At 32.3% G+C, this 27,752-nt stretch overlaps 1 protein-coding gene across 8 annotated transcripts in view; it reads left to right on the forward strand.

Annotated features, from left to right (window-relative positions):
- dac (dachshund) overlaps positions 1 to 27,752 on the forward strand; it is a 334,381-nt gene that overhangs the window by 65,550 nt on the left and 241,079 nt on the right. The gene's annotated exons all lie outside the window — the stretch shown is intronic.

A 27,752-nucleotide genomic window follows, 5' to 3' on the forward strand; every position in this document is an offset into this window, starting at 1 on the left:
TTTTCGCCCCCGGGCTGGCGACCTACTCACAACACTAGCAGATGATTCATACATCGGAAATTGACTAATTGGGAACTGTGTTCACAGTTAGCAACACTGGAATTAACATAGGCATCTGCTTTAGTAATTAAGTCACACCCAGAGGATCTGAAAGGGTTTTCCGTTAGGCGACGGTTATTCTAGAATATTTTCGGAATAACGAGGCCAAGTAAAAAGGGAATCCTAGAATAACGACCAAGATAGGCGAGTGGCCCTATTGTACGAAGGTAGCCATTAGGGAAGGAGCATTGTACGGTAGGCGTGCCGTCACACAGATGGCAGATGTCACCCGGCACACACACATGTAATGGCGGACGTATTATTCGTCTCATTACATGGAGAGAGATGGCACCTGGTGCAGTTCGCTCTGTTTCCTCCGAAAGGGTCCCCTCAGCTCCCATTAGCGTGCCATCACAAAAGATACATAAGTGAGCACAATATGGCCACGGTTCACGATCAAAGCTTCGGCTAATACTCATTGAATGTCCTCTCGGTCCCCTAGTTCGTCGCCTCCATATTGATTTTTTTTCTCACTGGCGATTATCTACTTGGAAGAGGTTTAACGCTCCAACCGCAATGTGACAACGCTCTCTGTACTGATTGATGTGCGCTCGCTCTATCCACTTCAGCTACTGAGAACGCTTTGATAATTCTCCAGTTTCGCTTTACTTTTCTATATTTTTTAAAAATAATAATTGGTGGGTTTTTTTCTTTATTCTTCTGGAAGAAACTATATTTAAGTATTAAAAATATTATAATTTTAAATCAGGACCATAAGGTATACAAAGTTTTGGAGGAAAGAGCCTTGAACAATATAAATGATTTAAACTTTTCTTTCTCTCATACTATCCAATTTTAATGGTTTAAAATACACACATCTAAACAATGAATATCTGTACATAAAATATAAATAATGTCCTTAGGTTGCTACTGGAGCATTTCAAAGTAGTTAGTTTGGGTCCGCTGAGTGCGGGGGAGTAATTGCGCTTATGGATAATTGTTAGCAGTTGTCAAACATCAATTTATGAGTAGCTGTAATTTAGGAAGCTACGAAATTTAAATTTTTTTTAATGAATAGTTTAAAGCTACCATTTCTACCATTATTCTTTGTAAGACTTTTTTAGTAATGAACTAAATTTAACTTAGTTACTTAGATAAGCATTATTTATCATTTATAAACTTATGTATATAAAAAAAGAACATATTATACAACTAATATATTAACTTATTCATCTATTAATAAACATATGAGCTATACCTTCTAAGTAATACTCAAACTATGAATAATATTATGACGGGAAACAGTGCAGTAGAACTCCGCTTATCCGTTCTTAAATTCAAATAAATTCAAGTTAAGTAAGAAAAAAGAAGAAATAATTTAAAACAAATTCATACTTAATTTATAATTATGGCTTGGGTTTATTAAAAATTAAAAACCGATGTCTAGTATTATGTTTATATTAAACATAACAAATTAAATAAAAAACAAATAATTAAAAAAATATAATATAACTTAGAGTATAATTATATTTATTAATTAACAATGTGCTAATACATGAATTATTAAGTAAAACACATTGGGAGTTAAAAATTAAGATATAAAATAGATAAATCAAAGAAAATTGTCTCTAGCTTGGTATTGAGTGATATAGTGTTGTATAAGTATCTATATTATGATTATAAAACACATGTGCAGTTTATTGCAGTAAGCTCCTCGGCTGCTTGACGGGAAAATAAAACTATTTATTCGACAGGCTGTCAAAATAATTATTTTAGATAATAAGACTTATTAAAAATAATAATTTTATTCCGAAGAGAGTGTAGTTATTAAAAACCGTGTAATACTCTTTAATTAAACATTTTCACACCTTCATCGTTTTGTACTTACTAAGTTGTGTCCTGGTAATTGCTAATTATTGGATGAATAATTAAAGAGAAATTTCACATGGTTGATGGGAATAGGAAAGGCATCGCCGGCGATCATCTGAAAAATAGTCGCATAAAGAAATATAATTATTGACATGAGACAGTAAATAATTAACTTACATGAGGAAGTATTTTTTTTCTTTTGAAATTATCTTACTTTTGTGTTTTGCCTTTTTTCTTCTTTTGTCTTACTTCTTGAACAAAATTGTTTGAGAATCCCCTACACACCAACTGTCATTGGAGACCATTGCATGCGTGAAAATTAATGCTAAAACGATACAGAAAAAAAACCAGACCAAAACCCAAATGACTGACAGACTGACAAATATGACGACCTCTTCCATCGAAATACAAAAAAAATGTTTCAAAATGTCTGGTAATAAGTTGCTATTTAGTGAGGTACCATTTAGTTCCCCTCTTTTCTTTTTTTTGGGGCACTGGACACTATGGTAGTTGCGCATTGGCCATCTGACACGATAATGAGAGGTTCTTACTGGAACGATTGAATCCGAAGAGCACGCACCCAGTCTCATAATTATGTTAATGCTATTCCTCCTTACCGAATATCAAAACAACCTCTGTTTTCTCGTGAAAAGATAGAAAAAAGATGGAAAAGAAAAAAGCATAACAACTGTACTGTTGTTGGTGAAGTAATTAAATCCCTTTTAAAACTGTCTGCTGCTAAAAAAACGGTTGTTTTGAACAAAGTAGAGATAAATACTCATTTCATATAAATTATATATAGAAATACTGAACTCGTTTGGAATTGAACCCGCTCCTACTCGAACAGGAGACCAGCTAACAATAAAAATAATTATTATAAGGCTTCAGTTGAAATTAATAATATTTTCGCTCTATAATCAACTGCATAGTTCATCACCATCTTCGGGCATAGATAAAAATATCTGGTCGGTAGTCCCAGGAAAAATCACATAGGTATAAATAAATGATTGTAAAAAATTTATTGAAACAGTTCACATATTTTTTCTTATTTACAACATTATTATCAATGAAAAAAAAATCCATAAAGAAAAAATAAATAGGAATAAAACGGATTGCAAACTCGAAATTCGCTAACTTGAAAAGACATTTGAAGACCCTCTAAAAATGGTATAAGTCTTTCAGATGAAATAAAAAAAATTCTTAATAGTAATTAAGATTAATTAATTAACTATAGTAAATAAGCATAAATCATTAATGAGGAATAAATAAACTTGGCTAAATGTAAAATATATACAACATGCAGGTTTTTGTACAATTCAGGAATAATGTTCACGCATTTTCTATTAAAATATGTTTCTTACTGGTTGTCGGAAATGGGAATAAGAGAGAAAAACAACAGTATATGTATGAGGAGAAGAGAACAGTATACGTAGTTACTTTTTGGATCAGTAACTAGATGTACTCTTTAATCGTCGCGAGCTCTAGATCTAATACTTGAAATTATAGTATAACGAGGATAGTTATTTAATGTAGTCATACATATTGTTTTAACTGTCCTATAGTTATAGTAACAGGTATAGCTCTGAGCAGGAGCTAATATGTCACTATCGGGTGGTAATGCTCTTTTGTAATTGTTAGTAACTTCTATGTACCAGTTACTGATATAAGATTTTTATATACTGGTTACTGACTGACGTCCCACATAAAGGAAGGAACTTCAAACTTCATTCAATATTGCTACATGAGCCCGTATTAAGGGAGAGATTTTTTTGATATGAAACGTCCATAAAAGAGCGGATAAAGGATGTTTAGAATAACCCGAAATATGAACGATAAGACAAAGAAATAAGGTAGGGGATGTATTTTGATGATTAATTAAGCCGAAGAGAAAATTAAAGGGCATCACCCTTATTTTTGGCGGGGAGTTGAAGGAAGAAGCCTCCCTCATTATACAGGGAAAAGGAACATCTTTTTTTACAAGTTAATTTGAACCCAGGATTTTATTAGTCCTTTACCCTCCCCCCTCCTTTCCTTACCCCTTGGCTTGACGACTTGAGGCCTCGGGGTCTGTTAAGAAATACCACTGCCTTATGAATTTAAAATCGTCTCGGATGTCACTTCTCTCGAATCGCCATTAATTAGACTTGTCACGGCATAATTGCATTCTTTATTAGTCTTGTTGTTTTTCCCTCCTCTCTTCTTGGGAGCCATGGGTCCGAGTTCTACCAGTTTTTTCCTCTTGGACTTTGGCAACCGTCTCGTGCGAAGATAAGAAAGATTAATACGGGATTAGCGATGGGCACACCAACAGTTAATTAGTTAGACTCGACGGCTGATGGACGTGACAAATGTTCCACAGCCTGCGGAGGTGGAGGCATTTCCTATTCAGTTGTCTTTCAATTTGGCTAATACCTGTCATCTTTGTGTATCTATGGCAGTTCGTTTCCTCGGAATTTCCGGACTCACTTATGAGATTCAATAGACGTCTTGATTTTAACGTCTCCATAAAAAGAAATATTTAAATTTCTTACATCATAAAAAAAAAAAAAAAAAATGAATGAATGCAACAGAGGTATATAGGTTAATGATATACTAAATTATTAACATTATTTAATTATTTATTTTCCTTTTTTACGTAACTAGAATATGATCTCTATTTAATGAGATTTTGTTAATGTAATTTTTTCGATTTCATCATTTTTTTTTTTGCTCAAATAATGCTGAAACGTATAAAATTTAATGTCAAATATATGAAATACGTTTTTAAAAGTTTAGTTTTATATTTTTATTTTTTTTAGAAACATTATAGTTTGTTCAATGTTTTTTGAACTACATAAAAAAAAGATTTGTAAAATATTTAGCATCTATTCCAAATACCAGGACACCACATACAACGCAATATGAAAAATAGAGCGTAATTATAATATTTTAATATTTTAAATTCATATTTTTAACTCTCCTATTTAATTATTTTTATTAAAGCTACTTTATATAATTACATTAATAATACAATTAAATAGAAACAAAGAATTTTTTCAAATCTCATATTTTTTTTTTTTTATTTAAGGCAACCTGTTGGTAAATCTTTTAAATAATAAACGAAAAATTGCTGTAGAACAAAGAAAACTTCTTAAAAGAGATTTCTTTTTAATTAAGAGAGACTTAAAGTAATGTAAAAGTTTGAAGTAACAAATCTGCTAATATCCTTTCTTATATACCTTAATTTATCTTGTAGCTACTTATAGGCAAATTTATTCTTAGCTGATGAAACACTTAAAAAGTTTATTTTAAAAATTTTACTTTTGCAGAAAATTTCATTCTGATTTCGGCATTTTATTTTAATTTTAAATTTTAAGTAATTATTGTGAATAGTTCCACATATCCATTTATTATTATTATTTATTTTTTTAATCACTCGAACTGACAGCTGCGGCCGATTGGATCACTGACTGTATATCTGCACTAAGGGATATGTTTATCTCTTGTAGAGTCGATCAATCTTCCCCCGCTAGCATGAGTCATTAAGGGACGGGACACGAGCCCAAACATACGGACACGTCGGCTCCCCCCCTCTTGGAAGGCAGTATATATATAATTGACTAACAGTTTTTATCTTCAGTACTCCGGTACTGGACACAGTAAACTGTGTTTAACTGTTGCCCCTCGCAGTAAATCCGGCAATCTGAGCTGGACATTACTCCCCATAGCCCTGAATTTCACTTTATGAGCTTTCGAGGCCTGCTTTAGTGCCAATTTTATTGGCGGCTTGTTACAATAATTATACGAGTTTATTGCGACTCTAGCACAGCTTGTCAACGCGGCCCTTGATTGGTGGACCAAGTGAATTTTGGACCATGTTTGGTTTGTGTCTTGTCATTTTCCGACATGACACTATACTTATGTATATTCTTCTTAAACGTTTAATTTATATTCATAGCTGAAATGACAAATACATAAGACTCATTCACGGACCTTAAAGGAAGGTTGTTTTTTTTTTTTTCTAAATTGTACATTTAAAAATGTCAGTAATTAAATTATATAAAAAAATAAGTTATTAGTCCAGCAGAATAAGCAACAATATGCGAACTTGATAAAAATTGAACAGATCGTTTTTTGTTTGTTTTGAAAAAGCGTTCAACAGCCTGGTCATCAACGCCCGTTGGTTGTTGGCTTTGGTAAGGCCTAGTTGTTCCATAGTCATAGCTTTGGTATGGTGTACTGATCCGCACCAGTGGGGTTTCCGTGAGATTTGAAATATTATCTAGCTAGGCAATTATAATTTGTTTAATGATCATAACGGTAGTGGAAAGGATAATGAAAAGTAGATAATTTTAATAAATAATGGAAGATTAATAGATAATTATAATAATTAAAGGTTGATTATTAAGTTAGTCTTATGGATGAATTTAATGACTCTTTCTATTACGGATTCGTCGTTTCTGGAACATTTGTTGGTATCCCTAACTGGTTCAGAGTTAATTTGTAGTGATAGCATTCTTCAAAAATATGCTAGTCGGTCAGATTACCATTACATTTCGAACATTTTGGAGGGGCCTCTCCTGTTATGAGGTGGATGTATGTCATTCGGGTATGTCCTCCTATTCTGAGTCGGGTGATCGCTACTTCTTCGGGTTGATCTAATCCAGGACTTCACATCATCTTTTATTTATGTATTCCTTTAAATGGCGAGGAAGTTCCTGTGCTGTTAAGATTGCTGCGGTTCTATCTGGGAGGACTAGTGCTTTTTAAGCATTTTTGAAGTCCATCTCATTTCCTGTAATACCAACATGCCCGGGGGGCCAGACGAAGTAGACTGATTTACCTATTTGTTTTAAGATTATTAAGTATTCATGAATTCGTTGAACGACAAGATGAGCCGAAAACATCAAAACAGATAGTTGTTTTTGTGTGATTAACACATCTAACATTTTTTTAATTAATTTCATATATTGTACTGTAGGTTGGAGTTAGTTCGCGACAAACCTACTAGCTTGAGGATACTAGAGAAAATAATTTCAGTTGATAGTACTATCTTAGAAATACGTTCAGTTAAAAATAAAATTAATATTTCTTTTTTTTTTTTTGTCAAATGTTCCACTTTAAAAAGGAAAAACAGTGATACTGATTTTATAAATGAGTCGTTCGATCTTAAAAGATAGTAACTGGAATTTTTTATTTTTAGCTTCAGCATGTTAAAGGCTGATTTAATAAATTATTGAGAATCTGAGGAAATTTGTTTTCTTAACAGAATAATGTTGACGTTATGTTATGGTAAGTTACCTATGGAGGGAGATGAAGTATTATAGTTAACATATATTTATTATTATAAAAATTTTAATTTTGTCAGTTACCGTGTTTAACAATAGAATCTCTCAAATTATAATTTTTTTTTGTTGGTTGAGTGGATGAACAAATCTTGTTATGCTAAAAATATTATTTCTTTATATGGATTATTTTTATTCCTCCCCATAAAACCTTAAAAATTTTAATCGAACTAATCAACTTTAATAGCCCATATAAACGACAAAGCTGAGTTGAGAGCTGTGGACGGACACACCCGCTGACCGCTCAACAAGATCGCGTGCGGATCCACAGTTGCCCTTTGTTGTCGAAATTATCCGGCCATCCCACTCTCCCACTCCCTGTCCATTCAATCCATTAGATTCCCTTCCTTCTATTATTACCTTTATAAAGGCAATTTGCCCGATTGCTCCTATAAATCATAGGAGCCCCTAAAATACAAATTTACAGCTTCCTATCGGTTTCGTAGTCCACTTAAACTGGCAAACGACATCATATTTAACTGATGTTTATATAATGGAACGTTCGATCTCATTTTTGGAGGAATGTTTTCTTTATTTTTTATGAAATTTTAATTTCACAATGGGTAAGGAATATATTGAAAATTTTTCTATTAAGGATAAATGATTATTAATAGACAATTTATGAAAAAATGAATAGAGCTTCTAGATATAACAGGTAGTATTCCTAAAATGTGTTTAGTAAATTTATAAACCAAATGATGGCTCAAAAATTAATATTGATGTTGACGAAAAATCCTTGATTTAATTAATTAATTACGAAAATGTCTTTGTATTAAATTAAAACAAAAATTATGGATTGTTCTTACAATATAATTAGGCAGAGCTATTTCTTGGAAAAAAATCACAAGCAGTTTTTCTCTTTGTTTTTAACATTTTAAAAGCTAATTTCTGTTCATATAAATGATTTAGATATTTCACAATATTGAATAACATGATTTAAGTCCATTAATAACCAATTTTTTTTTTTTACTCCAATAGTAACAAACATCTTTTCTACTATTGAAAAAAACGTCATTGTTATACTTTAACTGTAATAAATAATGTTATATATACTTAAAATATGTGGTATGCTTCTTGCATATCATGTACTGAAAGAAAACATATTTGTACAGGTGCATCAGTAGTAGGCACTAAAAAAATATTTTAGCATTACAACGTTATTTTATTCATGGTTTTCTTTTTAATACTTGCTTTAGATTGGTAGAGCTTTTCTCAGTGATGATTAGCATGAGATTTTATGAAACATAAACGGTTATAATTTTGTGTTTGTCTTATGATGAAGATATTTGTTGATGAAAATGCTCTCAAAGATTTGTACAATGTAATTAACAAAAGCTGATCTACAAATTATCGTTTTGTTTAAAAATACGTAATTCCTCCCTCTTCGTGGTAGATCAAACTTGTTCAGTCACACCTCAACGGGGAAAGGAGAGTTCTTACCTCACCAATATACCCACTTCTTCACAATGACAATCGATATACCCACCCCAAAGCATCCTTGTTTAAAAATAATCATTTAAAAAAACGCGCTCAATTGTAAGAGTACGCTCCAGCGATGAGTTAGGTAATTGTCCCGAAGGTTCCGCTCCGCGCCGTTGGAGCGTAACTATCGAAAGAAAAATCATATTCAATATCTCCAGAGACGGTGACAGGAAATTAATTTCTGTCATAAAACAATGGAGGCGTAGTTTTTACACGGAAGTACGCTCCCGGACGAAAGATTGACGCTAAATGGGACGGACGTAGACTTCGACGGAGGCCAATTTCACGGCCCTTTGGATAGGCCGTCTCCGATGTTAAGTAGTCCTTCCGAAACGTTGTCATCAGCCTCACCATTGTCTCTCTTATGAGGAACTTGGTTCCACTTCTTTGTTAATTCTCGAGGATATTACTTTCGAGGGTGAAGGAAGAGGAGGGGGCTATAATGGAATAAATATGTAGACGACTCACGACACATTTGCAAAACTACGCCAAATTCAAGCATGTGCAAGCTAATGAATGAGCTATTCGGATTGGCTTGTATAAGTTAAACTGAATTCGTGGCCTAACCACTGTCGGTTTTCGGATAAACATACAGAGCTTTGGGGCATGCGCTTGTGCTGTTTCCACACGTTGCAGATTTTAGAACTCCCAACAGACATACAACATTTCTGCTCTCCGAGTTTTGATTACTTAAAGAATTTATCCAACCTTCGGAATCATTAATAACTCTAGTACCATTTCGGTTTATTTTTAACTTCTACAAGAAATGAAGAAGAAAAAAAAATGTTTTTACCAAAACTCAAATTACAGAGATGTACTACTGAATACAGTTTTGTTTTAAATATTGCATTGAGAAAATTTCATTTCTCAATATCTTATTCATAATTTTTTTTTGGTTAATACTAATTAATTTTCTTGTTACCATTTCTTAAATACAATTATTTCATTCATTATTTATTTTTTCATTGATACTTTTTCATTTTTTATTAATTTTTTTAAAATTACTTAAGCATAATTTATTTATGTATATATTTTAACTAGAATGGGAAATAGTTCTGTTTAAAATTGCTTTAAAGCAACGATGAACCTAGAAATAATCTTTTTCTCTTTTATATTGTTAAAATCCAATTATGATTTGGCTTAAACTTTAGTGATGAAAATGGATTTTATTTTGCCATTGACATACTAAATAAATTTCTACCTTTGCATTGTTCTTAAAACAGTTTGCATTTTTAATCTATCCTTCTAGTTTAGCACATAAGGGCATTAAATCATTAAAATATAAAAATGGACAAGTTGCGTGTCTTCTCACAGCGCAACTGTTGGTCTTGTTGATAGCGCCAATTATTTTTTTCTTTAAAAAGGATATAAATAAAAAATGAAACTATGAAAAAAAATGTTCGCACCTGATAAGCTCCTCACACGGGCAACGCGAGCTCATAGGTTTATTATCAAGATCAATCTTAATTAGCAAGCCGAGAATTAGCAAGTAATGCGCGGAAACTGGAGTCAATTATTGCGGAAAGCGCAATTAGTTTGTGGTTATTATGGTGGGCCTAGGGGTTGCTACCATTAGCCTCGTGTAGGGGTGGATGAATTATTCTCCTTGGCCACAAAGCGCTGCTGGCTGGAGCTCGACTAGAGGAGAGAAAAAAAGCTAGAATCCTGGCTTTGTATTCTAATGGGAGGATGGGGGCTTTTAGCAGTAGAGGGAGAGATATCATAATGAATTTATCAGTAGTAACTGGGTTGTCTCCTTTAATCAAATATGGCTCCAAGTGCCTTTGTGACAGATCTGCTTTTACCACCCCTAAATGGATCGGTCAGTTGCTATTAGGGGCTGAATACACCCACGCGGTCCCAGTCGGTTTAGCCCGATTGGATTTGCAGAGTGCTGCGATGTCTCTTTGCTGGGTTATGGTAGCGGGTTTGATTCGAAATGGCTTTGATAGGCAGCGTTCACGCGTTAATATAATCCAACAATATAGCCTTTTTTGACATCCCTGATTTCTAAAAGAATAAACTACATCTAGTATTCCTGGTATTTCGGTATTAAGTGCTAAATAAAAAAAAAAATACATAAAAAAATGAGATTACATATAATAACGAATCTTGGGATTAGTACTAAATAAACCATATTCTTTTGGCAAACGGTTATACGATGTTCGAAGTCAGCAAACGAATTCCAACAAATGAAGAGAAAATCAATTCATCAGTGCCTGTAGTGCTTGAATCTGGGTTCGAGAATTGCTATGCTATTAAAAAAAAAAATTCTAAATCAGCATAAACTTTTTTAATTCTGAAGAAACTTTTATTTGTCCGACAAAAATCACGCAATGTGGAATACATTTAGTCAACCTTTCCAGATATAAGTTGAAGTTATTTAAATATAATTATAGTATTATTAAAGTATGATTGATTAAAGACCAACAGTACCATTTTTCTAAACTATTTAAGAAAAAAATAACACCATTATAGAGAAACTTTGTCTGAAAAATTGTTCTGTAAAACAGTTAATATATATAATTTTTTTTATTTCTTAGAAAATAATCAGAGCGGGTGGCTCAGTGGTAAGAGTTTGCTAATGCCAGGAACCCGGTTCCAATCCAACTATGGAGATAATTATTTTCTGTTTAACTGTAGCCGTGAGTTAGCTGTGTTTGGAAGTCCTCCAGGGTCCACCCAGCCTCTTAAAGGCAGTACCCTTAATTGGGTAAAAATCTGGCAGTCGAGTGTGAATCTGACCAAATCACCTCCTTGCATACCCTTTGTTCTATTAACAGTACTTCCTTAAAATGTACTACATCCCTCTTCATGGGTCGTAGTGGTATAGATTTAATTTATTTTTTAATTCCATAGAGATGTAACGATCATAGAATAATAGGTTAATTTTTTATCTCAATAAAATAGTATACTTTTTCGAGTATTACTCATTTAACGGTACAGTTTTAAAATATTATTTGATTAACAAATATTTTTATCTGAGTGTTTAATTTTTTTTTTTTTTTACAAAATTGGCACAAAATAATTACTAAATTCTATTCGTACTCCCCTATTCACATCCTTGACATCAAAATTACTTGTTTATTCACATAGATGATCAGTTTTCCTCATGACACTTAGTGAAACCTGCTCCAGTCTAAACCTAATGCCTACAATAAAGAAAAACGTTTAAGTACTTTGTTTTTTTTAGGAATAAAATGCAAGTCGTTCAATTTTGTATAGGTAAATAAAAAATTGCACTGCAATTGTCTTAGACAAATTATATCATTTAATCCAATTCAGCTAATAATTTTCCTCTTCACTCAATACTTTATCCTTAAATTTAATTCAAAACTATTTTATGAAGTAATTTAAATAAATATAAATAATTGTAACAAAAATTAGTTAGTTCCTGCCGATGCAAACTGAGACCAGAATATAACTTTGAAAGAATCGCTACTCCAAATATGATATTTCTAAGCTTAAAAAAAACTTTTCAAGTAGAAGCTTTTATGAACTATACGAAGTCCATAATATTTCTAGTGTATGCCGTTTTTAAAAAAATTGATAATTATTGAATTAGCCTTCTGTTTTCACCTTGTACGAGAAAACTAGAAGAACTGTCTAGTTTACTGTCTTGAATGAAACCAAAGAAAGAAGTTATAACATCTGTTGTTCCTGAATGGAATGTGTGAGAGTTAGAGAAATAATTATAACTTCCTCGTGCACAGAAGCAGGGCAGTTAGCAATAGAGAAGAGTTTCGCACGTCAGGATTTCATCTTTTGTTCCCTAGTGCCATTCTCAAGCTCACGTCTGTAACTAGCACTTATCAACATTGTTACTCCAACATTGGTTTCCGAATAGGGCTCAATGTGGATGGGAATCATATGAGACTGATAAAGAAGTAATTATTTGTCGATACACAAGTCTTGTCTAAGTTCATTATGTTATTTTTTTCGACGTTTACTACAGGTAGAATAAGACACAGCATTATTCTTGTCTGGTTTTGCTGAATTATGACAATCCAATGGGATTTCTTTGTGTTGCCAATGGATTTGGGTTATGTTTAAACTAATACTACACCACTCACTTTCTTGCGCAAGTCGTATAGAGAGAGCCATTTAGACCTTTATTTTTTTATAACTATGTATTTATAGGTTTTTATGCAATACTCATCTTTATATATCACTTGCAACAACAATGTTTTATTTACAATAATAAAATTATTATTCTACATGATTACTGATGCCCATTGCTACTATCAAACAGGATTCCTAAAATAAAAAAAAAATCAATTTATGAATTTTCTAAAATATTGAGTAATTACAGCAGGAAAAATTTAGACAAAAAACTTAATAGCGAAAAATTATAACTTTTATAATCATAATTAGTATAGATATATAATAATTTATTTTGGGAGATTAATTTGGATTTTTACAATTTGGAAACATTTAAAAACAAAATTTGTTCGCTTTATCAGCCTTCCTATTAATATGTTCTGTGAATGTGAGATTTTTCCAAGATTAAGCACAAGTATTCTACCGATTTCGATCAAAGTTTATGGATTTGTGATTACTTACATGTAAACGATGCTTTGTATAAAGTACGGGTTCAGATTTGGTTGAATTGATTTCTAACTTCCATTTTAGGTAATATTAATATATTTTTTTTTAATATTGTTACAAACGGTTTACTATGGAATCTATTCGACAAGAAATCTATATAGATATAAAATTTGATAAGGAACTAATAATTTTAGTGTGAGTTCGGAAGTCAGATATAAACAGATTAAATAATGTTGGTGATAAACATGAACCTTGTGAAAGACCAGCAGCAATAGGAAGAGCGTTGGAAGTAGTTTAGAGTTATTTTTTAAAAATAACAATAAATTACACTAATATCTGTCTTTCTCGTTGCTGTTTGTTAATTGAGGTTTGTTAATTAGACAAGTAATAAAGGAGGTATTAAGTTACCATCTGGGCCCCCCGACCATTTCTCACTCTTTCCAAATCCTCTTTCGGGATTCATTCCCCTCCATCTCTTTGGTAATTTTATTCTCTCCCTTACTTCGTTTTAATTCCTTAAAAAATGTTTCTTATAATTAATCCTGCTTCTGTTTTTAGGCTGGTACCCCTTCCCCTCCTCATTCCTTCCTTGCTATAATTAATTTTAAAGGTTTCCTTTTCATAATTACTTTATTTACTCTGTCGTGGGCCTTCTGTGATTTTGAATAAATATTGGGGAGGAAAAGGGAGTTATTCCCCTCCTTTGCCCCTGAGTAGTTGTTCGAAATTTCTGAATGTTACTTCATATCCTGTATATGTTTCTCGGAGCTAAAGATTTTGTTACATTTCATTAACGTTTAGTGAAAGGAGTTTGAACATATCGCTACTTTGGTTGAATAGTGGGACATCTAGCGAAAAAATTATTTTGTTTTGTATTTGACGTATTGTACAGATTGTACTTAAAACTTTTACAACTTTTTGACTAGCCTACTAGCTTTGAGATATTCTATAGACGTACTGTTGTAGAAAAAGAAACCTATGCCAACTATAATATCTTTGCAATATCAAAATATTTTTTTATAAATGATCTTTTTGTTTTATTTTTATAATTAATCAAGGAGATACTGGAGTAAATTAGAAATAAATCAATAATACCTTTAAAACTTGGGCATAGTCCTCCAACGTACAAAGTCTTAGATTATTTACAACTTTCTGAATATGATGAAATAAAACTGTCCGAAACGCTAATGTACATTCTACGTGTTATTAACTACAATAGGCCAAAGAATTCTTTTCCTGGTGGAGTATTTACATTTAAAAGTGAACCTAATTTTCTTCCTGTAGACTTATAATTTCCCCAGACTGTAACAAGTTTCGCCGTTGTTAATATGCTAATTATTAAACTTAATTAGCCCGGCTGTATCCTCACCTTTAGACTTTTCGAGATTTGTTTAATGGAAATGATCTACACTTTAATTGGAGCAGAATTTGCATTTTCGGATCCTTGGTTAATTTTTCACATGTGTATATCCTCATTAGCTCCTGCCAACGTTCTCCCAGTGCATCTTGAAGGCGATGCATTCGCTAAGGCTAAGTAGGTGCTGAGATGTTGATCTAACAAGACATAAATACTCCGTGATTACTGGACCACATGCAATACTTATCTGATCTATGCATTGAGACGAAATCATTACTGTTTATGTAGAGCTTCATTGAGCAATAGTTTAAGCATAACTTCCTAACAGTTTCTGGATTAATTTTCTTAGCTGAAAAATAAATTCCTATGAACGTTGTATGTCTATCCACACTATGTTTTGAAGATATTAACGTATACAAATTTTATAAATCATTTTCATGAGTTATCTAGATTATAATAAATACATTAATATGAGTTCCACTACTTTAATAATGAAGTATAAAATTAACATTCATATTAAATGTTGTTCAAAGTGAGTAACTTGAGCATTAAGACAAGCATGGCATAATTTTTGTTAATGTTACATTTCAATATTAAAGTAGTTGGAACGCATATCAATTTATTTATTACATTCAACATGATCCATAACAGTAAATATCTTCTTAAAAAAGTGTTAACGGACACACTTACATAAGGATTTTTCTTTTCTTTTTTTGAAAATATTAATTCATCGTAAATTAGAAAAATTAATCCTGAAACACCCCGCATAAAGGATACCATAGGAATGATAATCTTATCCGTTATACGGAGATGTTCGTTAAAAAGGGACTAATATAAAATACCAAAATAAAAATAAGTTGTGATACCTCATAAGTCTGAATAAAACAATAATACAATTTTACACCATTGAAAAAAAATCTATGCATAATTCTTGGGACTTTACGTCCCTAGCATCATTTTGTAGGACAAATACATTGTTGGTAGGATACAAATTACAAAATTTTTAGACTGTGTCGAATTTAAAGGGTCAGCCTGGGGTAATCTGTGGTTAAGGAAAATAGAAAATTGGTGACAAAGCAGTGAAAAGCTGTAGTAGTTAAGTAGTAGTGAAAAGCTGTGAACTGCCCATCGATGACTTATCTAAAAATATTTGTCTCTACATTCACTGAATAATTTATACACAATATGATACAATGTGCATAAAATTGATTGTGAGTTTCTGGATCAATATTTTATGAAAAGTCTTTATGGATAATGAAAGTGCTTTGGTATTCGGAGTGGATAAATATCGTAATAGAGGAGTTCAAATGTATTAAATTTGTGCTGTGCTTACTCTGTGTGGTGACAATAATTAAATTGCCGCTTTTGCGGATATTCCATTATAGGGCGTTTCAGAGGTGTAAGAGAAGTTTAACTGAATCAATTGTTTTCTGCTGTGCAGCTATGATATTACAAGAGGCCACGATATCCTCTTGTTTGAATACAGAGCAGCCATGACCCTTCGGTGAAGTACAGAAATCTTATCAGGTATATCACGTTACAGTCCCTCAGTGGCCGCATGGTACCTCCCCCATCATCTAGAGCAAGTGCACTCGAGCGTATTGTCGCCTGGATAAAGGTACCCACATGGCACTGAGACAAAGAAGAAGCACATCCTCGACGTAGCCACAAGGGAAGCATTAAGAAAACATAATACGCGAGAAACATTACCGGTTCCATTGTACGTGTCATACGGGCAAAGGATTGTATAGCCACTCTTGAACCCTTCCAGAAGTGGTTTCTCAAGGATCTTTTCGATACTCGTCTTGTTTTTCTTGACGGGTAAATATTTTTGCATAGGAGAGGATGTTTTACTATTCGATATGTATAACAATCGATTACCTCTCACATGTGTTACTTTAAAAACACGTACAACATGTAATAAGAATGTATTTTTGTCCCAAATATATTAGTTTTGTGTTAAATCGTTAATAATATGTTTATATTTACTCACTAATTTGTGGCATGCATATATATGCCATAATATTTAATATATATATTATAAATGGAAGATTGGCCGTATTAGGCCGAGGTATAAAAAGGCATTCTTCTCGAAAATAAATCAAAAATCGTTAGGAGGGTAATGAGGAATTCAAAATTAATGATGGACTAACTATCTGAAATTTAAAGAGTTCAGAATCTTGGGATTGAAAAAAAAATATAAACAAATACAAAAAATAATAATAATATTACTTAAAAATATTGAAATATCAAAAATATAAATCCAAATATCTAGAAAAATAAAACATGAAACATGTTGGTGGCTTTAATGGCCATTGGGTTTTACGCACTAAAGCCCTAACGAACAACAACTGGGTAGGAAACAATTTAGCAGTATCATAAAAATATTAATGTTAAAATTAAAAGTCATATAAACTGAGAGGGAAACGATTATAAAATATACTCTTCTAAAAATTATTCAATTCGCTCTACTTTCTTAATAATGTCGATGTATGTATACGTCATAAAATAATTAATAAAATGAGGAACAAATACATAGTAATTAAATAAAGATAAGACAAGAAACAGACAAGCGACCAACAATTAGAAGACCAGACGCAACAAGAAACTCGTTTAACAATTACTCCAAATCCCTCTTCCTTACAGGCCCGGGTCCTCCTGGAAATTGCTAGGTATAAATTCACCTCAAAATGACGTTAATGAAATTTCGGTTAGTCCTGTCTCGGCAGGTTTGTAGGAGGGGAGAGAAGAGGCGTTTTTCACCACAAGACAAGGATCTCGGGAGAGAGAGAAAGATTATTATAGAAAGACCCATAAACTACAGGAAGGGTTGTTATTAGGAAAGGGTGGCCCTATGTCTCCCGGTTAATTGCCGTAACTAAGACCTTATGTGTAATTTATTGATATTCCCTCCCCGTCTATTCCTAATCCGCAGACTCGGACGGTTTGCGGGTTATATTTCTGAGGGGGCTTGGTTCCCTCCCTCGTGGTAATGGGCATATACATAAGTTAGAACATTGTTATGAAGGAAGTAGTCATAATATTCTCCTCGCTCTGTTTAAACATGGATCTCCTACGGCTGCGGGGAGCTCGTGCAGATTTGAAGTAATGCTTACTGCTTCGTCTCACAAAGTCCCATCCAATCCTCTAGTCTCGCGGGGATGGTTATGAAATCCGAATACTTACTGCATTCATAAACCTAACCGCCTTCTGCAAGTTGCTTTTGTCTGAGATTACTTTACCATAAAAAGAAAAGGACCTATCTTATCTTGTTCATGTTGCATATTCTTTCATCTGAAGAGTTATTTTTAAATTGGGATAAATCTGATACCTATTTAGGAAAAAAAAATTAAACTAACTAAAAAAAATACTCTTATACCAATTGTTATTTTCGTAGCAAACAAAATTTTATTTAAAAAAAAAAAGATACTTTATTTGAACATTTACATTTTTCATGCCCTTAGTGAATATACTATATAAGACGCTATATAGTTAAGTGTACATACTTTATTTTATAAAAGTTTTTTTTACAGTTTATTATCACAGGAACAAAAAAAATACTAGGCTAGGAAAATAATACGAAAAAATAAAAATATTTTTTATCTATCACAGTGCTAAATGATCATATGAAATTAAAAGTTTTATAAAAAAAAAAATCAGTACTTAATTTAAAATGACTTACAAGAATAAGAAAAAGGTAAAAGTGGAACTGTATTGTAATGGTGAATACTAGTTATGGGAAAAAAAGTAATTACAATTACTGTAATTAGGAACTGCGGAAATGAAATTACAATTCTGACAAGTAATTTTAACTACACGATGAACTATTGTAATTTTAATAATCGTATAAGTTCTCAAATTTAATCGCATTTACTTTTTTCATGCAATAGTCTGTTTCAGGAGTTGAGAAAATTCGAGTGAACAGAAAGTTCATGTCACAGGTGCTGTGTGTGCCTATACGCTCTTCTGCTAGGCGTTACAAAACCAGGGCAATGCTAATGTTCAATTTAGCCTAATACAAATAGACAAACATTTGCTTAAAATTTCTCCTGATTTTGACGATACCTGTCAATGAAGTACCGGCCACACTACTTGTCCATCAGCGATTTTTGAACATATTGGATCAGTAAGGACATGAGTGTGGCCCAAACCTTATTCTTGGAGCATCTTCAAAGACCGAAATCATGGGCTCTTATTTACCTGATTTCTCTCGGCTCTAAGAAAGCCATAGTTTTTTCTTACACAGTTAATGTAAGATCAACTACCTATGGTATACGTTGGTGAAAAATTGACTGATTAGATATTTACTGTAGAAGAAAACTCAAGATAGAGACTTTTTTTAAAAAATATTTTGTCAATTTGCTATTTTAGAAATCATATCAGATAGATTTTTTAAATTATTATTTTATTGGTATTACAAACATTTTCATTTTTTCTCAAACGCACCTTTGATAAGGAATCCTTCTACAAAGCTAACGGAAGACGTGGACTCCCTAAGAGCAACATTGTCGCAGGGTACTTGTGGAAGACAAAGAGGGTTTTTAAGCCTCCTCAGAAGTGGTCTGGATTGTTCTCAGAGGGACTATAATAAGAGAGGACGTAGAAGAATGGCTACGGGGCAGTTAAACAAGGCCAAAGACGCATTGCCGGTAGAACAATAAGTCCCAGTGTAGGGAACGGGCGTAAATTAGGGAGGCACTCGCATGAAATAAGATGTGCGTCCTGGTTGGGGAGTAACATTTTAATAAGACAACCTTAGCAAGGCATAACTCAACCGACTTTGCTTTTACTTTAGGAAGGGCCTACTTTGCTTTATACGGCTCGAGGGTTTGAGTTATGTTTTAATAAGTTTCTTCTCTCTCTAAGGTAGGGTCGATTCCCTCTCCTTCCGAAGGAGACAAGATTTCCGCTTGGTTCCGGTCTTCTATCATCAGTAAACTACAGACCAATAGCAGTTTGATACTCTGTCTATTCAGTAAGCTATGGACAAAATGGAAATGATTTGTTAGGCTATTGTATACAAGTATATTGAAGAAACAGAAAGGCAGATCTGTAACTTCATCGTAATGGGAAACTCAAAGGAAATGTGACCATTTTTAAGGATCAACCCAAACTCAATACTTTCATGTTCTTTATCTTCAAAAGAAATTCTTTTAGCCCACAACAACAAAACGTTTTCACTTTTTAAAAATTATTAATATTCATGATCACATATTGTCTAAATGTAATTCCAGCATGCATAATTTAATATAGTAATTTACTAACTACGTCAATTGTAATTGTAACTTTCTAACTTAGTGAATTTGTCAATTCTAATCTACTAACTTTATAAATTTGAAGATCCAGTGTAAAATCCTAGTTGGCGAAACACTTAAAATTAAAATAAATATCTTCAAAAGTATTGGTACTCATCATTTATTTCATTTTATTTTATTAATTTGTTTGGTGAACATTATTCTATAATTAATACATTATTCTATAATTATATATTTAATTATTATTAATAATAATATCTAATTATTATTAATGAATATTAATTATTAAATATATAATCATATAATTAATTATCCAATAATATACATTTTTACTTTATTATATGATTTTTTCTCTATCCATTTCTTTAGATTACCAAGACTGATTTATATCCTCGCTATTTTGTTTTATCCCAGTTATATTTCTTTAAATTCTTAGTGCAAAAATTAAAAAAAAAAAAGTTTAACTTTTATAAACAGTGGCAAACTCTGAAATATTTTTTTATTATCAGTTGATCATTTTGTTTGTTAATTTAGATGAATATCAAAATGTTATACTCTATGGTTCTTGAAAAGATCATTTAAAGCTCGTCGAAATGTTGTTTGGTGGAATCAAAATTGTTTTAAGTAATATTCTTTAGGAATCATTTTTTTTTTTTTTTTTTTTTTTTTTTTTTTTTTTTTTTTTTTTTTTATAGAATTATGATACTCGCAAGCTCTTGTGAGTGCAAAGAATGTGTATTCCTAATCTCAACTATCTCATCTCTAATTATTTTATGTAATGCTGTGGATTTTTTTTTTATGCTCCCTTAACATCATATTTAAATTACTAAGGTTATTAGGTTGTGATATTATTTCAAAAATTGTCTATTAGGGGATATTTTTATTTTGGATTGAGCGGAAAATAAATAAATTAAAGAAGGCCTGGAAATTACTTCTAATTCATTGGATTCACCCTGCAGGAGTCAGCCCGATAAGCAAAGAGCTGATTACCAAGATAGGCTAAACGCAAGATCTAAGAAGAGCCCAATGAGGAGATAAGGATATAATGCTAGCAGTAGATCTGTATTTACATAAGCTACTAGTTAATTGGTATCCCATTCGCGCCGGTGGATGTATGTATACCGTTGGCCATTTCGATTAGATCTCCATTCTGCTCAGGCCTTCGTCGACTTGTGATTTTAATGAAAACTACCGAGGCTGGGTGTGCCGTTTGATCACATCTCCACCTCATTGTCCTGGAGGACATTTGCATAGAGATGCCTCCAAGAAGCAGGATATTGGACTCCTAGTCTCTTTCCACTCCCGTTTTCTTCCCTTCATTAGCTCCTGAGATATTGCCCTCTGTACAACTCTCTCAGACTTACCGTTCATTTGGGATTTAATTTAGAAAGGATTAAATGCTCTTTAACACTAAGATCATTCGGCCTCGTTTGACTTCGGCGGAAGGAGGTGAAGCGAATCTAGTTTATGTAAATTGTATGGGTTACGTTTTCATTTTAGGTAATGCATTAAAGTCAGTTATTTCTCATTAATGAAGTTGCTGAATTTTAAGGCGAGCGAAACAGTAGTTTAGTTTGAAAATTTAAGAGCTAATGAAATATTTGGAGTTGATAAACTAAAAACGATCAGCTAGTAAACAATCAAAATAAACTTAGTAAAAGGAGAATAAGAATTTATAATAATAAAGAGTCTATCCTTTAAACTATAGAAATTCGATTCTCCCGCTTCACGGATTGTTATTGGCATTGTTTGTAATATGGCATTGTAACATGGTAAAGTTGCAGTATACAGAGGAACAAATGGAATGGTTTATTACAAACAATGGCACTGTTGGCAAACAAACCCCACTCACTAGAACAATTCCTACATCATAATCATGAATAATTAGCGCTCACAAACTAATTAATACTTAATATTGTTATGTATAAACTGCATTTAAGCTTGTGGAAGTATAAAGGTTATTTACAGAGTTTGGGGCAAAATAATTTAATTAGTAATGTTATTGTAGAAAACAATAGCAGGGGAGAATAATTGAAATTCAGAACTGGCTGGTCGAGCAAAAATATCTTTTATGTTAGTTTTCATAATATTTGTGTGCTCTATTTTATATTTTTTGAGATTCTACAAAAACAATAAGTAGCAGGAGAACATGTTGTACCTCTGATCACACTTTACTTTTATATACATTTTTTAAATAATTGGTAATGCCACGGAATTAATTTGTGTTGGAATACTTTGCTAAGAGGCTATATCACCCTTAAATGTTTAATGGGGTACAGTGAGTGACATACTGCGGAGAAAAACTATTTTTTTATCAATCACTTGAAATGACTTATGGTATTCTCACAGACGATATCAAATGAATTTCAACTACTGAATTCATTCGATAGCTTTCTCTAGAAAATCAAATGAGACAGCACTAAACTGAATATAGCATGATACCTCGTCTTTTTCCCCCCCTGATGCGAAACAATCCAATTTGTAAGATGAGACCTTGTAAATAATCAGTCAGAAAGCTTCACAGCTATCAATCACATCAGCGATCAACTGCATCCTTTCTCTAATCTCTCATTTCTTTCATCTTTTTCTCTTTTGTCGGAAGGCTTTCGGGTTTTCATGGCTCTAGGAGGAGTGGTGGGGATAGGAAGTCTTGAGATGGGAAGAATATATATAAACATTGATAACCTTTTACTTAACCGATGATGATTTGTATTTACAAAAAATAAAACAACTATATACTAGCTAAGATAAGATGCGACTACTGTTCTCATAGTTATGCCCAACAGTGAAAAACATATTTTGCTTTCGAAGAATTAACCAATTATCAAATACTAAAATGTACAGAACATAAATTAAAATTAATAAACAGAAAGAACCTACTAAGCATATAGGTTAGGGTATGGAAATCGCCTTCTCCCTCCCCCCCCCCAAAAAAAAGAAAACACACCTTTTTTTCATTTTACTGTTTTACGACAAACCTTGTACGAGTTAATTTTATGATATTAAATTCTATTTAAAATTTTTTTTTTCCCTATAGGGCATGACTAAGAGAAAAATTAAGTCTTGGAACCGTCGAAATATAGATGTTTTACGTTTACATCTTTGTGTTTAATGTACGAAAATATTTTTTTATTTTTGACACAATTATTTAAAAGTGAATCACAGCATTTTTTAATCGATACCAATAATTATTACAAGGAAAAAATAACTTTCAGTAAGCAAATTTTAATTTTCAAAAACCGAAAGCAAGATGAGTGGGAAACTGAAAGAGAATTATCCGGTATTTTCCGGAAGATTCGGTTTGGAGAATGCTGATATAGCGGGGAAAGTGAGATTTTTTTTCAGCTCTAATTTCATCGGAAACCCCGCGATCACTGACAAATCGCGAGCGATTTGTTGCCTGTCGCCGTGCCCTCGCACTTCATTAGGGCAGGCAATTAACGCTTTCGTCTCCTCTTCTTCCGCTGGAGTTCCAGTCGGCTGGAAGCGTGCCTAGTCAGAGGGAAAACTGCATTAGGCACCTCATCCTTGGAATCACTCGCTGGGAAACTTAGGTTCCGGGATTAATTTACTTCGGAATTGGGATGGGGCTTATATGTCACTGGAAGAAAACGAAATCCAACAATTTAAATTGAAATTAGTTCTATTAAATTATAAATGCCCTCTTTGATTTAATTTTGGCACATCCTAAAAAAAATAAATAAATTTGGTCACAGAAAGGAAAATTGTTGATATTCTGCAAGAAATTATGTTATTAAGTTGTTGATTAGGGAATAAATGGAAAGAAATTAAAAATCACTTAATTTCTATTTATATTACAGCTAAAACATAGTACATTTCTAAATTTAAATTTTCCTTTGACATATATTATACATACTGATCAGTTATTTATTCATAAATAAAAGATATACGAAGTTTAAATATATAAGTATATGACCCTTAGCGAATAGTATATAATATTATATTGAATCTGATGAATCAATAATTAAGTATTGATTTCACATTGTTAAACCGTGTTTAAGATAACGATTACTTACAACTCTATCAAAACAAGAAATATATTAAAATATGTCTTATAGTGAAATGATAATAGTGTAGTCAGATTTTTTTTATATACCAAACTGAGGTCTATAAGTATCTTCCTTTCGGAATTAAATATTCCCCTTACATGGAATATTCCAAGACTGCCGAAATCTAGTCAGCAAACCCCTTCTAAGTTGGTGAAGACATGTCCAAGTTTGTCCAAACAATGTAGACAGTACGGTGTACCTCCTCGTGTCTGGGTTCAACCCCCGCACACTGAGGTACAAGTGCGTGTATATTAATTATACCCTCTAGGCATTAGGATCTGCTCTTGGAGAATGTTGTGCCGAGTCGATATTCTGCTGATACTCTGACCTTTAGGTTCCCTCACCCGATTATACGGTTCCGCACTACCGATGACTTATATCCGTTCTGAATAATTGAAATTGTAGTTGTTTCCTTAACCGTAGTAACTGTTAATAAATATATATCATCAATTATGATAATTGTTGTCATTCATGTGTACTTGTAAATTTATACAGAAGAAGAAATCACAAACATAATTTTTATTGGCGTTTTCGTTCATATCTGATTAGTTATGCCAAGTTTCTTAAAAATATTATTGTATTCATGAGTTGCATTAATCTGTTTCATCTCCTGTAAATAAAATTTCTTTCTACCAAGAGATCTCAATGAAAATTCAGTCATCTTATATCCTCCAGCAACTATCTGGCTTGAATATGCTCATGTTCTGAGAGAATTCCTGTTAAACCTTTTGTTGCCTAAGATTTACTCCAGTTTTATTTATTTTAGTTCTCAGTTCTCAATTTATTTTGTTTTTAATCTACAGTTGCTATTTGCCTATTAATATTGTATGATGTCGTGATCGCATTTGGAACTTCATTTCTCGTTTGTATGGGATTTATGACTAAATGAGTATCGAAGACTGAGGTTACATTGTGAAAATTAAGGTAAATTTAGGACAGTATGTAAGGGGATCTCAGCACAGCAAAATACTCCAGCCTTTGGAATACGACCTATATAGAATAATTTTTTTTTCCCACTATCCCAATTATATCGTTACTTATCTAAGCAAAACTGGAATGTTGGGATATGAAAACCATTGATTAAAGTCTATAAAAAAAAAAATTAAATCTCTACCTTCAAACTCAATTATACCTTCTGAAATATCTTAACATAAAAAATAAAGCCCACCCCGAAACAAGATGAAGCAGTACAGAGCTAAGGAGCTGTTTGCTGGGTCTTGGACTGCTACAACCCTCCGAAAAATCAACTTTCGGACCCGAACCCCTCGATATTACGACTGTGGAGGAATGCAATCTAGGTCCCCTTCCATCGAGAGAGCCCTGGGATGCGAACGGATATCGATCCTTCCTCCGAGCGATGTTAAATGAAGAGTGTAGATCCGACTGTTCCCCGCCACCGGAAAGCCGTTGACTGATTAGCCAATTATTTGTCTCCCCGGAAAGTTGGTAGCGGGAGTTAATCCCGGGCAGACCGACAATTATTATCAAGCCCCGAACTTAATCCTTTACAAATTGCACCGTTTGCTCTTCTTGATTTTCACTTTCCCCCGCCGATGGATTGCTCCTGGTACCGAACTCAGCATCCACTCGCTCAGCCCTAACCCTCTCACCTTAGCTAAATCCTGGAGCTCTGTGAACTCAAGCCCCTCGATGTTGCAAGGAGTTGCTAGATATTGCTGAACTATTTAGAGTTTCTGTTATGAAAGAAAAATAAATGTTGATGATGTAAGACAATTCTTATGAACAAAGCAATGTAAAGGAAGAAAATAAATTTCACATCTAAATAACAGAAAATAATAAAAACTCCAAAAAACAATATATATAATTAATTGTTAACCTCTTAAAGAGAATTAGAAAGTGGTTGAGTGAAAAATTGCCATATGCACTGCAATGTAATATAGTTAAAAGTAAAGGTACTTTTATAATAACAAAAATAAAATACATTCATAAACTAACATAATAAAATTAAATGAGTGATAATAAAATAAATAATAATGAAATAAATAGATAATAACAAAGTAAATAAATAAAAAGGAATATATAGTGAGAATCTGAAAATGGATTAGAGCCCGAAACTTTGTGGTGTAAAATAAATGTTTAGAATATAGTTATTTTCTCATTTTAGATGTAATCATATTGATTAAACGTATCAAATGTTGAGGCAATATAAAAGCATGTTGAATTTTGGGAAATAAACTAATAATAATAATAAATTTCTAGGGATGTTACATGTTATGTTAAACGATAAACATGTGGTTATTTTATCAAATAAGGATAAATAAATAATTGATATTTCTTTTATTAAGAAACTAGAACGTTAAATCTTTAAATTAAATAAGATTATACATTTATATTACTATTTACATATTAATATTTTATTTTTACTTTTATGTTACTAATATTTTTTTTTCTTTTTCTTCTAGGTAATTCAATTATATGGCCTAAGTGATAGCACCTATAATTTATCATACTTTTGCTAGTAAAGGTCAGTAGCTATTTGTATCATTTTTATATTAAATATTGAGCGGTTAAAAAAAAAAAAAGAAGAATAGTATTTCTACAAAAAAAAAAAAAAAAAAACTAAATATCTTAATTTTTCGAAATGTTCTGATGAATTTTATTTGAAAATTGTTTACTTAGAAGCATAATTTATTCTATTTTTGGTCATTGTTTTTATTCGTCTGTAAAAAGTAAAGTGTTTGGAAATGCTAAAATAATTGGGATTTGATAATTAATCTTTTCCATTTATTGTTTAATTTTTTTTTCTCAACAGTTTGACATTCGTTTCCACTAGTGACGATTATACTAACTAGTTAATGCTGTTGCTATACGAAGACGTAGTTAGGTAAACATAGACCCTCGATGCTACGTGGCCTGGCCTGGTGATGCCTGCTTCGACAAAGGCCGAAACAATGGATAATTAGCTTGCTAAACTATTAGATAATGAAGCTAACTCAAGGACCTTCCATTGTCTCTATACCCACCTCTGGGTCCGGTCTTCGCTTTAAGAATCCTCCTCGGGGTATGTGATTATCCGAAGGAGTATGCCGGTGGTTGGAAAATGTTAAGTTCCAAGTATCAAAAGAAAAAAAACAACTAATAAATCACTACTTAAATCAACAATATAACAAGTTCATATGTTTAATAGCATTAACGCATCGTAAACAGTTATCACTTTTGGAATAATATAACAAATTGTATAAGGTTACTTATACATACTTATATTAATTATAATATACGTTATATAACGTAATATCCATCGTTAGGGCTGATGCTGACAAGTTTATCATCATTAAAAGTTTATAAGAAGGAATCAGCCCAGACGAAGTTCAGTAAAGTGGGGTGAAATTTTTGTTACCATTAAATATTTTTTTACTTTTATTGACTACCTTTAATATAAAATTTCATATTTTTTTTAACAGTAGTCATATTGTCAGATATTTATATAGTTTTGTTTTACTTATTTAGTATTTTCTCGGTTCTTCACTTAGTTCCTTTTACTATCTAACAATTCAAGTGTGGTTGACATCTTGGGTCAGTTTTATATGAAAATTTCTTCTGCGTTATTTCTCACAGATATATCAACACTAGTCAACAAGAATAAGTTGACGATTATCAAGATATACCGTGATAACGTGTATAAATTATTGTTCTATTATTATAATTCTTACTTAGATGATGTCTAGCGTGAAATAAATGGAGTTTTAAAGTAAAAACGACTAGAAAGTACTGAGTGACCTTTAACGTGATACCTCGAGGAAGACTCTGAGGAATGCTATACTGTGAAAATCCTCTAACGTGTTTCTTC

This window comes from Halyomorpha halys, unplaced genomic scaffold, assembly GCF_000696795.3.
Source record: "Halyomorpha halys isolate HHAL.00 unplaced genomic scaffold, Hhal_1.1 Scaffold257.1, whole genome shotgun sequence".
NCBI lineage: Eukaryota > Metazoa > Arthropoda > Insecta > Hemiptera > Pentatomidae > Halyomorpha > Halyomorpha halys.